General features: G+C 45.2%; 1 protein-coding gene across 4 annotated transcripts in view; it reads right to left on the reverse strand.

Moving 5' to 3' along the window:
- The window catches only part of PC (pyruvate carboxylase), a 2,056,240-nt gene that overhangs the window by 1,628,896 nt on the left and 413,556 nt on the right, over positions 1 to 13,788 (reverse strand). Inside the window, exon 1 of one of the 4 annotated variants that reach the window (XM_085625493.1) lies at positions 3,772 to 3,927. The exons of 2 other annotated variants lie outside the window; for them this stretch is intronic. The gene's annotated coding sequence lies outside the window, so the exon portion shown is untranslated. Of the gene's footprint in view, positions 1 to 3,735; positions 3,928 to 13,788 lie in introns of those variants that run through there. One more of the 4 variants, XM_085625494.1, reaches the window with a different exon arrangement.

Here is a 13,788-nt window from a genome sequence, read left to right on the forward strand (position 1 = left end):
ACATCTGCTTGCAACAGACCCAACAAGGTTTGAATCCTGTGGTTTTAAGGTGAGGCATTTTATTTGCACACTGGCTATTTCGGTTTCTTTTTGAGGGAACATACTTGTGAAGAGACAAGGGGTATTTCTGGATTCACGTCGTCTGGTGGCGCAGAAAAGTACAATCTTTGGTGCACAAGGGTGGTGCTCCACACGTGAATCAAGGAGTGAAGGAAGGTGGCACAAAGCTGCACAATGCCACTTATTGACATGCAGGGGTACTGCTAAAGATTTTTCGGATCCAGTCTGAAACCTGGGGTATATTCAAAACGTGAGGAACCTGCAGTAAGAAGTATCTATCAAAAATAGCTGCCTTTTCCCTGGTAAACCAAGTTTACCACAAAACTTTTTCCATGCAGGGAACCATAACGTAGTTGTTACAACGACCGTGTTGTGATTCCGCATACCATTACTCCGCAAGTCGGAACAACGACTTGCGGGGGGTGTTGGATTTAAAATCCAACACCTTGCCTAGTGTCCGCACAGACTGGAGTTGGAATAGTAAATAATACTATTCCAATATCCAGCGCACCCCCTCCGCAAGTCGTTGTTCCGACTTGCGGAGTAATGGTATGTGGAATCACAACACGGTCGTTGTAACTACCGCGTTGTGATTCCCTGCGGGGAAAAAGACAGCGGGGTGACGACAGATTCCTTTTCCCTATTCACCTGCATTTCACATGCATGTTTATGTCTTTATCCCTTGAGTGACAGATATAGCAACACAGTGTAATACATTCAGTTCAGATGGAGCTGCAGGGAGGTCATGCTCTAATGGGGGACTCTGCTTGAACCAATATTTCAGATGGCAGCCAACTGGGACCAAAATTAAACTTGCAGGCTATTGCCAGGGTCAATGGAGTTTTGCTGAAGGGGAGCACCAAATTATGCAGCAGAGTTGACTAAATGATGCGGCATAATGTGGCACTTGTTTATATTACTTCATTATTTGACATTTTTATGCATGTTATACTGTACGGGCAAAGATTTCACCTCTCCTGGACAAGTTGAACAACCAAATACAGCAATAAGCAACTGAAAGACCAGTTAACCTTTGCAAAAGGCCTTCCACTGCATGGGAATAAGTTGCCATGTTTTAATTAACTTATTATCCACCGGAGCTATATTTTTTTTTTAAATTAAAATCGGCAGATTATGCAGGAGATGATTGATTATGTGGCAAAAGCATCAAATACATAATTATTCGAGAAACAAAAGTGTGATATCGCATAATTCAAGTGGCGCTGATCACTGCCCTATGGTAAGAGGTGGATTCCAGCTCAAAGCCTGGTAGAAGCTGAATGGCCTCTTATTGATGGAGGATGGGTGGCAGCCAGAGAGTCCGTTGTTTATGTGAAGTAGGTCACATAAATCGGTAGCTCTCCTGGGAGAACCCATGATAATCCACCCATAACAGAGGCCACAGATGAGACGGAGGACAAAGTTAGTCCTGCACTGGGGGCAGGCCAACAAACGCGCGAAGCTGCATTATGTTTCGGATGCCTAAATCTCTGGAGATTGGGGCACAAGGCTGGCGATCTACATCAATCTCGTCAGATGTGTTGAGATTTTAGCTCAGATAATCATAATATGCAGTTTGTACGTTTCATATTTGACTGCACTCTGTCCGCTTTTCAGTCGAGTAGTTTTTGAGGGAATGATGTTCCAAACTCCTTTTATGGCAAGCTTGGAGTACTTCTTCCGTGACCAATCACGGCGAGGACTGCTCTCCTTGTTTTCAGAGGACCCAGTTAACACGCCACTATCAAATGAGTCACTCTAGACCGGGCTATGAGAGACTACCTAGTTAAGGGGGCACATAAAGTGCTCCTCGACCCAGACCAGGGTCCAGTTCCACAGGTGGGGAGAGAGCACCTGGGAGGTCCCAGACCACCACGTGAAACACGCCGGCAACAAACAGTGGAAATGTCCATGTTAGGGAAATGAAACGTCGCGAGAAGTCACTGGTGACAGGCAATTGCTTGGACATTTACCCTACGACCTGCACATTAAGCGAGCCTATCACATGAAGTTCCACAAACACACACATCAGGTCCTAGGCAGAGACACGAGAGCACGAATCATCAGCGAATTACAAACATCCCTTCTGGCTTCTTCTATGCAGCAGTCAATCTTTTCCAAAATAGAGTACCAGGTTCCTTATTGTTTAAAAACCAGAGCCACCGGAAAACCGATCACATGCGACGAATGTGCCTCACCCATTTACAAAGTAAGAGGAAAAATTTGAAAAGCAATGTAAATGAATGGCGGGGGAATGTCGGGCGCGCAAAAATCATGCAAAACAAAGCTGTAAAAATAGTAACTGCTGCAAAGACTGACAATCCTATGCACTGCTTTTATCAGCTTATTGCCCTTGGCATCGTCCCATAATAAACAATGCCACGTCCAAATGATGCCCTTGGCTGGCTGCACACAGTACCCACCTACGTGTAGGCACTTAGAGGGCATCTTTAAGTACGAACCGAGCCAGGAGCGGGGCTTTATTTTGTTTATCATTGACTTTAGTCGTACAGGTCATTTACAGTGGTAGAGCCACAGTGACTAGAAGCAAGTAGTATGCGACTCATGTGCAGCGTGTTGGTATTTTCTATATTTGTATTTAGTCATTTTAAAAGTGTCCACGCGATTTGCATCCTCTGTTTCTAGAAGAGTAACATACTAAGATGTAAAAAAAAAATCGCCGCATACAATATTAAAAGCGAAAGCATGAGTATTATTTTTGGGCCAGGGGCTGGGACTGCGTTATCTTGCTGAAGGGGCTGCCAAACATGCAGTGGCTTGCGTCACTTCTTAGCCTCCATATGGCATCTCGTCGGTGAGCCACGCCAACGGAGTAACGTCCTTAACATTAGGTTCGACAGTCCCACTTGTTGAACTAGTGCTTCGAAAACCAGTCAAAGGAGCTGCGCATCCCCACCAGTGCAAAGACTGGTAGCTGACGCAGGTCCACCCCAGTGCACACAATAAAGCCAGCCAGGGCTCCGAGAGGCCACACACTACACATTAACATAGAAGCCAAGCCGTCGCAAACGAATGCATACACAAGCCGTATTTTCTTTCTGCCGCTCACCAGTCACACAGCAGGAGTACAGACCAGCCCCCTCCACCAAAGGCCCAACCGAGAGGTACACATCTACCGCCTTGGGTGGCATGGAGGTGCTCCTGAGCAAATCTAGCTCTGTCAACAGACACCAAATATTGGGGGAGATCAGTCCAACAGAACGAAGCATTTTGAAACTTTGAGGCCCATATGCTGAAAGGTGAAAGGCGCTGTGCGCTCTACAGGCGACTGAAAATCCGTCCTGGTTCAAGGGAAAATGCAAATATTCGCTGATCAAACATCATCTTATTGGAAAGTTAAACTTTAGTAAGAATTCCGGGATTCCTTTTCTCCCCGTGAACACCTTATTCGAGTTCAGTCTTCCCTGCTACAAGCCACTGCAATCAAGAAATTTAGTCGAATTGAGGTTAACAAAACGACAATCATTATCCACAGAATGCATTGGGTTGTTCAAACAAAATCCAGGACAGGATATGGCTTTCCTGAAAACAAGAACCCATCTAATAATTTTGCTTTAAACGCTTTCCTCCCATCATACAACACCAAAGTAACACTCCCGTCTGAAGCAACCAGATGCTCAAAATGCACAACTCGAGTATATTTTACGCGAGTACCTTTCTGTGCCCCTCTAAGGAGAAACGGGTACGTACGGTTCTATCGATCAGTCGGTCGTCCCTCCTGCACGGAGCTTCGCTGTAGCACGTGCAGCAAACACGCGCTCACTTTCTGCACCGGCCTTATATACGCACACTAAGGCAGAGCTCGGCGGGTGCCCAGATAACGCGTTTGACGCGGCGGCAGTAGATAACTATCTGTACTTTGAAACACTGGTTGCATAATATGTAAACAGCAGAAGTGCCGGACCCGCCCACCGCCTCGTGAGAAGGGAGAGTAAAGAGACGCACCGCGCATGACGAGGCGCACACACCCCCTGCACACCGGTGACGGATTTCGGGCCAGAATCGCGCAGTCAAGCTGTGAACATGCACGTTCTCACCGACGAGGCTGACTTTTGACCTACGAGTTCACCAAGCACGAATACTCCGAATATTTTGCTCTAATGGCAGCGCCTGCGTTTCACGTCTCAACCAAAGATTAACCTCTTTAGTGTTTAATCTGCGCTGGCAAGTACAGGTAGCAGACACGGGCACTCTTATAAGGTTGTAGCCCACCAGTTTGCCAACGACATCTAGGGGACATTCAGAAAGCTCCCAGGGAATGCATTAAACCCATTGCTAACTATTGGCTTTGTGGCTTATAACTCGCCTGTGCTTGCTTTCAATGTGTTGGCTCTGTGTGTTTTTGGCTGTTCAGCTCGAATTCGGCCCTTTCCTTGCCCAAGCCTTATTTACTGAATTAGTCACCCACTCCACTAACTCTGCACCACCACTCCACACGATGCCACGCACACCATACTGTATTGTACTCTGTACCACTTCATGCCAGTGCACTCTGCCTAGCCACTCTGCCACTTCAATCTACTCCGCGCCACTGTACTCTGCTGTGCACCACTCCACTCTGCACCACTGTACTCTGCAGTGCACCACTCCACTCTGCACCACTGCACTTTGCTGTGCACTACTGCACTCTGCTGTGCACCACTCCACACCACTGCACTCTGTGCCACTATGCTCTACTCAGCAACACTTTACGCCACTGCACTTTACGCCATTGTACTCCAAGCCACTATTCTACTCTGCGTCACTGTGCTCTAAGCCACTCTACTCTGTACCACTCTACGCCACTATACTATACACCACTGGACTCTACAACAGTCTACTCTGCAACATAGCACTCTGCCACTCTACACCACTGCACTCTGTGGACCACTCTACACCACTGCACTCTATGCTACTGCACTCTACCCCGAGTCACTCCTCACTATGTCACTTCAGTCTACGCCACTCTCCTCTGCAACACTGCACTCTCCTCCACTGCACTCCACTTTGCACCACTCTACACCAATGCACTGTACGCCAAAAAACACTTAAGTACTCTAGACCACTGCACTCCCCACCACTGAACTCTACTCTGAAACCATCTATTCTACGCCACTGCACTCTATGCCATTTTATTCCACTCTGCGCAATTCCACTCAACGCCTCTGAATCAACCTTGCGCCACCCCATTATAATCTACGTTACCGCATCCTATGTCACTGCACTCCACGCCAATGTGCTCTACACCACTTTACTCAAAGCCAATACACTCTGCGAGTAATTCTTAACCTTTTGACTTCTGTGGACCCTCATTTTATCATTACTGGGTCTTGGGACCCCCACCAAGTCATTCTTGAAAGCAGGTGACTGACTGAAGCATTTTCAATAATTTGAACTACAAAACAATACAAAATACAGAAACAAACACTCCAGCAAGTAAGTCATGAAATATTTTATTTATTTCACTAACAAATATCAACATTTTAATGGGAAGGCTGCAGCCTTTCTAAATTCAATTAAGGCCACAACCATACATACTCCATTCTGTTTGATGCACTTGCACTGCTCTAACAAATCAATCTGGAGGATACAAACTTAATTTTTAGCCTTAAATGTGAAATTCCTTCACATTTATAGAAAGTTTTGAAATGTTACATTTTCAATTTTGCTTCTGTATTTGTATGCTCTTTATTAAACGGTTTATATTATTTAACTTTCTATGCAGTCACAGACCCCCTAAGTAGGCTTAGATGACTCCCAGGGATCCCCGGACCACAGGCTAAGAACTACTGCTCTATGCTACTGCAGTCTACACCATTGCACTCTACGTCCCTTTGCTCTGTCCCGCTCTACATCACTGCACTCTACAACACTACACTCTGCTACTGAACTGTCTGCCACTCTACTGTGCACCACTTCACCACTCTAAGCCAGTGCACTCTACACCACTACACTCTACTGTGCACCACTGCATTTCTATAACACTGCACATTACACTACTTCAGTCTGCTCCACTCTACGCTAGTGTACTCTATCCCACTACTATAATCCACTGCACTCTGTGCCACTACTCCATGCCACAGCACTCTACGTTGAACTCCACTCTATGCCACTTCACTCTACTCTCAAAAAATCTACTCTAAGCCATTGAAATCTATGCCACTGCATTCTACCCCACTCTGCGCCACTGCACTCTACCCTGCACCAATCCCTGCCACTGCGCTCTACGGCACTTTTCTACTCTGCGCCACTCAAATCTATGTCACTCTACTGCATTCCTAGCCACTCTGATCTATACTCTACTCCCACTCCCAACCCCACGCCACCCAACCCCATGCCACCCAAACCCATGCCATGCCACCCAACCCCACACCACACAACGCCACGCCCACACCACCCAACCCCACGCCACCCAACTCTAGGTCACCCAACCCCAGGCCACTATGGGCCACTCTACGACACTCCTGTACTCTACTCCGCTCTAGCCAATTCTGTCTATGCCATTCCATGTTACTTTACTCCACTATTTTACGACACTACTCCACTCTGCACCACCTCACTTTGCTCTACACCACTTCAAGGCGCTATGTCACTCTACTCTACACCCTTCCACTTTACGACATTATATTCCTTCCACGCTACAACACTACACCACTCCACAGTACTTTACAACACTCCACGCCACTCTCCTTTACCCCACTAACTTTTAGACATGCTGAACAGCAGCCACGCTGGTGTACAACATGGCTAAAACATATTGGCTTTGCCAATGCTAGTTATTAACTGGGAATTTTTTTTTTTAGCCTCACACCTTGACCCTGGACAAGGAGTAAGTCAGACCAGCATGAATAGAACACGCAGCAAAAATAATGAAAATCAGCGACAAAGAGCAAAAGCAGATCACAAACTTTGAGTAAGAGACAGAAAGTGAAGGGTGGTGTAAGAAAAAGGAACGAAATGTAATCAAGAAAAGGTTACCCGGCAACAGGCAGCCCAGCCGCTGATTTAAAAACAAATCACCTGCACTTTTTATTATAATTGGCTTCCATAGGAACCAATGCATCCATCAAATAAATACAACAATTACAGACATGTTTTCTCCAACTGGGGGCAATGAAGCTCGATGGGTGGATAACAATCAACATCAAAGATTATGGGTTTTAAAAAAGAAATGGGACAGTTACCAGTAATCTTCCATACAGATAACCAACATGGAGGCTCCCTTCAAATGCTGCCCAAGAGGCTGCAGTACCCCTTGTTGATCTTCGTTCCAAACATCCTGACAGGGACTTGCCCTATTTATCGTATGCTTTATGATCGCCCGTTTTAAACATCTAGTCTGAGTCTATGACTAAGATCTGAGCTCTTGCCTTGAATTCCCATAAGTCACAGAGAAAATCCTCTTTCCTGAATGACTGTTCTACTTTGCATATGCACAGAACACTTCATATTTACTGGAGTATGCACTACTTCTGGGGAGAAGAAGGGCGAAGGACCACTTTATCTGGAATCTCATATGTTTTTGAACACAAAAAAGCCCTAAGCACACCAATTCTTCTCCCAGATGAAATTAAAAAGAACCTAATAAGAGAGAAACTTAAGGTTTCCCTATTCAAGTCTCAAAAGGGGCTTCTTGCCAAGTTTGCAAGGCTAATGGCAGATCCCAGGAGGGGAATGTACAGTAAATCAGTCTTTTTAGGAAGCTTCTCAAAAGCCTATTCACCCAGGGAGCTACTCATACGAAGTCAGGATTTCTTTTGGCCGGCCACTGTGACTGAAGAGTAGAAATTAGTCATTTGGGCCATGGGAATGATAGAGTCTCCACCCTAAAGCCCTTGGATAAAGGACCAGTGAAGAAAACAATGAAGCACATGCTCACTGGATGCAAACATATCCACTCACAGGAGCCCAAAATCACATCATTATCTGTTGGAACACATTCTGTGGTAAGGACAAGGATACCAATGAGGTGATCTGCAGGTCCATTCTCCCCCCTCAGAAGAAATCCTGCCCTCAGATAAAGGAGATAGCTCTCTGCCCATGTACATATCTCCTGGGCCAGATATTCCAGGGTCTCAAATCTTTAGTCCTAGGTGACAGTCCTGACCTTTACATAGGGATTCGGCACCTTTGGGGAAGAATGAGAAAGGTCAACTAAACTGCTTTGAAAACTCTAGAAATGAAGGAAAAGTCTAATTCCTGGAACATCTCCTCTTGGTGCTGACCCGCTCGCCCCCAGACCCTGAAGGTGACTTCCAACCTACTAACATCTGTTATGATAAACGTTGGGTGAACTTGCAGTGGGGAACTTTGAAAGAGGAACACATTTTTTAACCACCTTCCATTGCCTGATGGATCTCTGGAGTTACCGCAATTTCCGGTTTGAACAGTGGAGAACTAGTATCCCCAAAAACACAAAATTTCAAGGAATCATCCTTTACAACAATTGGAAACTCCTCAAACCAAAGCACTGGTGATCTTTTAGCCAAAATGCAGGGAAATGATTCTCAGCTTCATTCCATTATCTCTCCAGATTTTTTCCTATCATACCTGAAGAAGCAAATTCTCCACATCTTTTTTCGGATATTGAAAATAGAAATCTCTGTCCTCCTGAGCAGGGGCATCTGGAAAGGCTATGTTCTCCCTGGAGTATTGCAGTACCTCCGCAAGTGTTGCACTTTGAATAAATCTCTCCTCGTCTGCATCTTGATCTGCTGCTTCAAAGGAGTTCAAATGTGATGTTTTAGGAGAGGGTGGTCCTTCACTAGAGTCAAAAGCTGATGCGACCACCATTTCTATCACTCAGATTGTCCTCCTTAGCATGGTTCTTGCTTGAGGATTGCCCTTTGTTTTCTTCTATGGGGGACTCCTATGCATCAGAATGCCTCTAAGAAGCACATTTGCCAGTCTTTAACATCGTGAAAAAACTATTCAGCTGCCACAGTCCTCTAACAGCCAGGTGGCGGCCGGCACTTATTGTACAAACGCCGTTCCTGACCACCACACAGGGATAAACGGGCTTGGAACCATACTGCATAAGACCATGTGCTGCTAGAGCAAGCGCTATGCTTGGAGTATAAATACATAATCAAGTCACAAGATGCAATCTGTTAAACGGCCTGCCAATTCCTCTATAGCACGATCTCATGCGGTCTCGCTAATATTTAGCGCATTAGTAACAGGTCTCTACAGCAGACCATTTTAATAAAAAAATACTTAAAGTCTAAATGCTCATCCTGCATGGTAAAGCTGTGGACGAGAAAACAAAAAACAGGAAGTGGAGGTGGTTTGCTTCTTCTTAATAGCAATCATGGGAGTAGTGGCAGAAGGAGCAGCCAACCTGGAGGGATGGGAAACCGTTTTATTATGCTTGGTGCATTTTCTGCAAGCAGAAGCAAGTGTTCAGCAGGTAAGTAATGCGACGAGGAAGACTAACGGCAGTAACTACAGAAGATCCCCTGTACCAGTGCTTTAAAGGAAGGGGATACATCAGGAGTCTAATGCGGGTCGGGCCCAGTATTGCAATTAAAAGCAAGTCCTCTGTGCTACCAATACCACTCTCAGGCCCCTGCAGTCTTTTTAAGGTCTGCATCCCCGAATTAAAGTAAAAGTAGAGGATGCGAGGATAGGCTCATGTTGCTGGTATCAATCACAAAAAAAAGTACTGCGATAGTCTTAACAATTGTCGCTATAAACGTAGGCGTCTGTAGAGTTGGCCAAAAAATAACATCTCTATGAAAAATCAATGTAATTTATGAATGCGACGTCTGGCAATGATTGGACGTAATGGAGCTCAAGTGGAGACAACTGCCGAACTACACAAGCTCCAAGCGAGTTAAGAGAAACGACGGCAACTCTGAAGTGACGAAGAAAAAAAACAGCCTTCCAAGTCTACTTCCCAACCATTCACCTTGCAAAAAAAATTTTTTTTTATCTGGACGATTTGGGAGGAAGGGGTGGCGCATGGAAAACCATAACATGCTGCAGGACAGGAGCCTTGCTTTTAGGGCTAGATTGGCCAACACATATTCGGCCCTGAAGCAATTCCAAGTGAGCAGCACAATTCTCATCGCTATATGTACGCGTTTTGAGGCTGTGCAGAAAGAACCCCTGGATAGAGCATGATCCCAAACTACCCTTTTCAATAGGCAAGTGTACCACGGAGGGAAGTCACTACTGGAATGTGTACCATAACAATCTGGATTTAAAGTTTATACACATCTGTTGGTGAGGGGACAAGGTACAGCATGCACGTCCATCTGTCCACAAAAAGGGAAAGCTTGAGTAACACTCCCCATACTGCATTCAACATTTGTTTTTAGTTCATGGCATGCTGCATTGAACAAGGGTGCGGTAGTGCCTTGGGCAAAGGTGCAGCAGAGCTTAATGATATGGGGATAAAACGTTTTTTTAAACACAAGAGACACATTATATGTTTAGGATCGAAAAGAAGGTTGGTTACTTTGACAAACTTCTGCAACAGACCTGTCCAAGCCACATGCCCTGGGAAATGCACAGTTTCTTACGCGGAGGTGTGATATAGTGTATGCTTTGCTAATAAGTTTAAACGTTACTCAGTAATACAAGCTGCAGAGGCCTTGAGCTAATCCCAAACATTTTAAAAACAAAGTATGCATTCCATTCTACACTGTCACGAGTCTAAGTTGCACTCAGTGAACTCACTTGCCCCCAAGTCAAGCTGGTAAAAACGTCTTAAATCAGCATTAAGAGTCAGCACACTGTGCTATACTAAGAAGTGTGAAGGGCAGTACTATGCAGAGCCCAACTCAGAACTTCATAGACCTTTTTGTTAGTGCTACATGTTGCGGTCAGGCCACCTCAGAGCGCAGAGGAAGGACATGCAGACTGTCTGCTATGCGCAAATCCAAATACTCAAACCGTGCAGTCCAGTGTGATCAGACCATGTTGGATGGCATGGCACTAAAGCCTTCAAGAATGAAGTAAAAACCGATGGCACATTTCTGATTCACCACGTTAACAATGATCTAAACCTAGGACTGTTTACAGTGGGGCTGATTCAGTGGTCTAAGGTCTGGAGAAGAGGTACGTTTTCACAGTTCTCAAACTTTTTTAGGGATGCCTCCGGTTTCAAGTGAACTTGGAGAGTTTCGGCATATGGAGGCTCGAAAATGGAGAGATCTCCAGGAAATCTTTTAGTAACCAATTGGGTGGATAAGTTGAAACTTAAAAAAGTGGACGATCGTTGGTTCTTCAATACTTAAGGCTGAAACCGCTCATCTAGAAAACCAAGCGTACAACTGATTAAAGACTGGCACACAAGGCATAAGAAAGAAGAGTGGGTATCTAGGTCCTATGCTACACAAAATGACAGTCAAAGATTATGTCTCTTGTTACCCTCATACATCCCAAGGGATGTCATACTTCATCATTGGGCGGTGCTCCTTGTTGGGCCGGCGCTGCAATGCCGTATGGGTCGCCCAAAGGGTCACTTTAGCAGAGATCTTTTTATTTTGCCGTTTGATGAGTGAGAGTGTTCTTAGTGGAGTTGTAAAAAGGGAGTGTGTGATTAAATACAACAGAGCACCACCCAATAATGAAGCATGATATCCTTTGGGATGTGTGAGGGCAACAAGAGACCTACTCTTTGACTGTCTTTTTGTGTATATAGGACCTAGATACCCATTCTTCTTTCTTTTCTCGACATACACTACTTGTGTCTCATCAGGAAGAGTAACCCTACTTTTGGATTGATATTTTGTGGACCATGGGTATTGGACCTTTATTAGCTCCTAGTCCCCCTCTTCCACATTTGACACCCAAGGCATAAGATCTTGCATTGTACTCAGTTTTTGATCGGGAACTAGAGTAATGTTTTCACAGCATATGTGATGTGATTAAATGGTCTCAGTTCAGTGGCACAGTTTTATGATTATATGTAGCTTTTTAATTTCCTTTTTTTGGAGCATGGTGTATGGGGAAGGTACCATGGCCGAGCTGCAATACAACTACAGAGATCAATTACAATGATGACCCGGGAGAGTTACAACAAAGAACTCGGGGTCATAACAAGCCCCTGCAGTGCGGCCCCCAAAACCTTCAGTGGGCCCCCCTTTACCCAAGGCCAGTGGCTATTAGTGAAACCTGTGATCCTCTGGGGCTCATCACATTGTTTAGGGGGGAGAAGGGGTACCATTTTGTGTTAAGTCACTGTGAGAACCAGGGGGAGCGTGCATAACTGGTGAAGAGCATTCTATTAGGTTGAGTTTGTGAGAAATGGGATATTGTGTCAAAATGCACACCCAGGTTGCACGATTTTCCTATCCGTCTGCGGGGGGGGGGGGGGGGGGGAAGGGGGGGGGAAGGAGAGATCTCCAATGCATCAAGCCACATGAATGGCAATGGTGATGCCTTAAAGTGCCTGCAATTAATATTTTACTGCTGGCCAGAAGACAAAGATGATCATGCCTCATCCATTTCTGTACAACTTTCAAGTAGTTCACTGATCGGTAGCAGACTCCAGAACCAAAGTTTAGCCTAAAGACGATCTTGCTATCACAGACATACAAGGGGTGGACGAACTTTTAAAACTCAAAGAGAACTGTAAGCAAGACCAAGTAAAAGCTGAAGAAGTTTGGAAAGAGGGCACAACCATGAAGGACTCAGAGGTTGATGGTGTCCAAGGACAGAATTTGTCCCGTTGTGCCCTCGTTCAGAGAGTAAGCCAGCACTGGATGTCACCCAGTGTACCTTTAACTTCAGCTTAACAGAAGGTTAGAGCAGTAGCCAGTTTGCAGTGCCTCTGCAGTGGAAGAAAGGTCTGATATTTGTCTGACTAGGCAAGGTGTGAGTTCAGTTTCTTCATGGTTGACTTTTTAATGTGTGTTGGAGCCTCTGGGGAACTACCACAGTGGGTATCAAGGTAATGAATGGGCTGGCTAGGATGGTGGCCATGGCAGGCAGAAGATGGCATCCTAAGCATTTCAGACATTAGTCAGAGAGAATGATTTATTCAAGGTAGATTAGTCCTTTGTCGTGTTTCCAGGATATACAGTGGTGAACGCTAGCAACAAAGCATGTTGAATAAGCTTCATAGTTTACGTTATGCCCGGCAGTACAGTTGCTGGAGGCAACATTGTTCTGCAAAACTGTCATGAGGTATTTGCCCAAATTTGTGGACATTTCGGGATGTCTTTGTTTGTTCACCAATCCACCTTTTTTTGTTCATTAAGCGTGCAATGCAAGGTTGATTTTTTAGCGTTTAGAAAGCAAGTTTAAATTACCGAGAAAAGCTCCAATCTATTATGGTCTTTTCCTGAATGCAATTTGGACCAGCATATTTCAAGAGTTCTTGCTTTTTGTTTCAATAGGGAAAGCCCCTGCGTGATTCAGAGCTGTGCGTTTTTGATTTTGGATGTCTCAGGGCATCCTTCTGATCAAGGAATGGCGTGAACCCTGCTTCCAAGCTGAAAAGGTCAAGAAAACCAAGGGGCTTGTCATTGTGCTATGAACCAAAGCTTCATAACTAACAAAGGTCTCATAAGGCATTTCAATCAGATGACAGCCTCCGCCACCTGGATGGTGCTCCCTCTGTTATTCAAGTAAAATGACTCCCGCTGGACCCTTGTTAGCCACAGTGGGGATTCTTTGTTCAGTAAGACAGGGTTCCAGACTCCTGTCTGGAGAAGCATACATTATGATGCGGCTGGTCTGCAAAGCTCACAGCCTTGTAAAACATTTGCTTTCCCG

Source organism: Triturus cristatus, chromosome 9 (assembly GCF_964204655.1).
Source record: "Triturus cristatus chromosome 9, aTriCri1.1, whole genome shotgun sequence".
In the NCBI taxonomy this organism is placed as follows: Eukaryota; Metazoa; Chordata; class Amphibia; order Caudata; family Salamandridae; genus Triturus; species Triturus cristatus.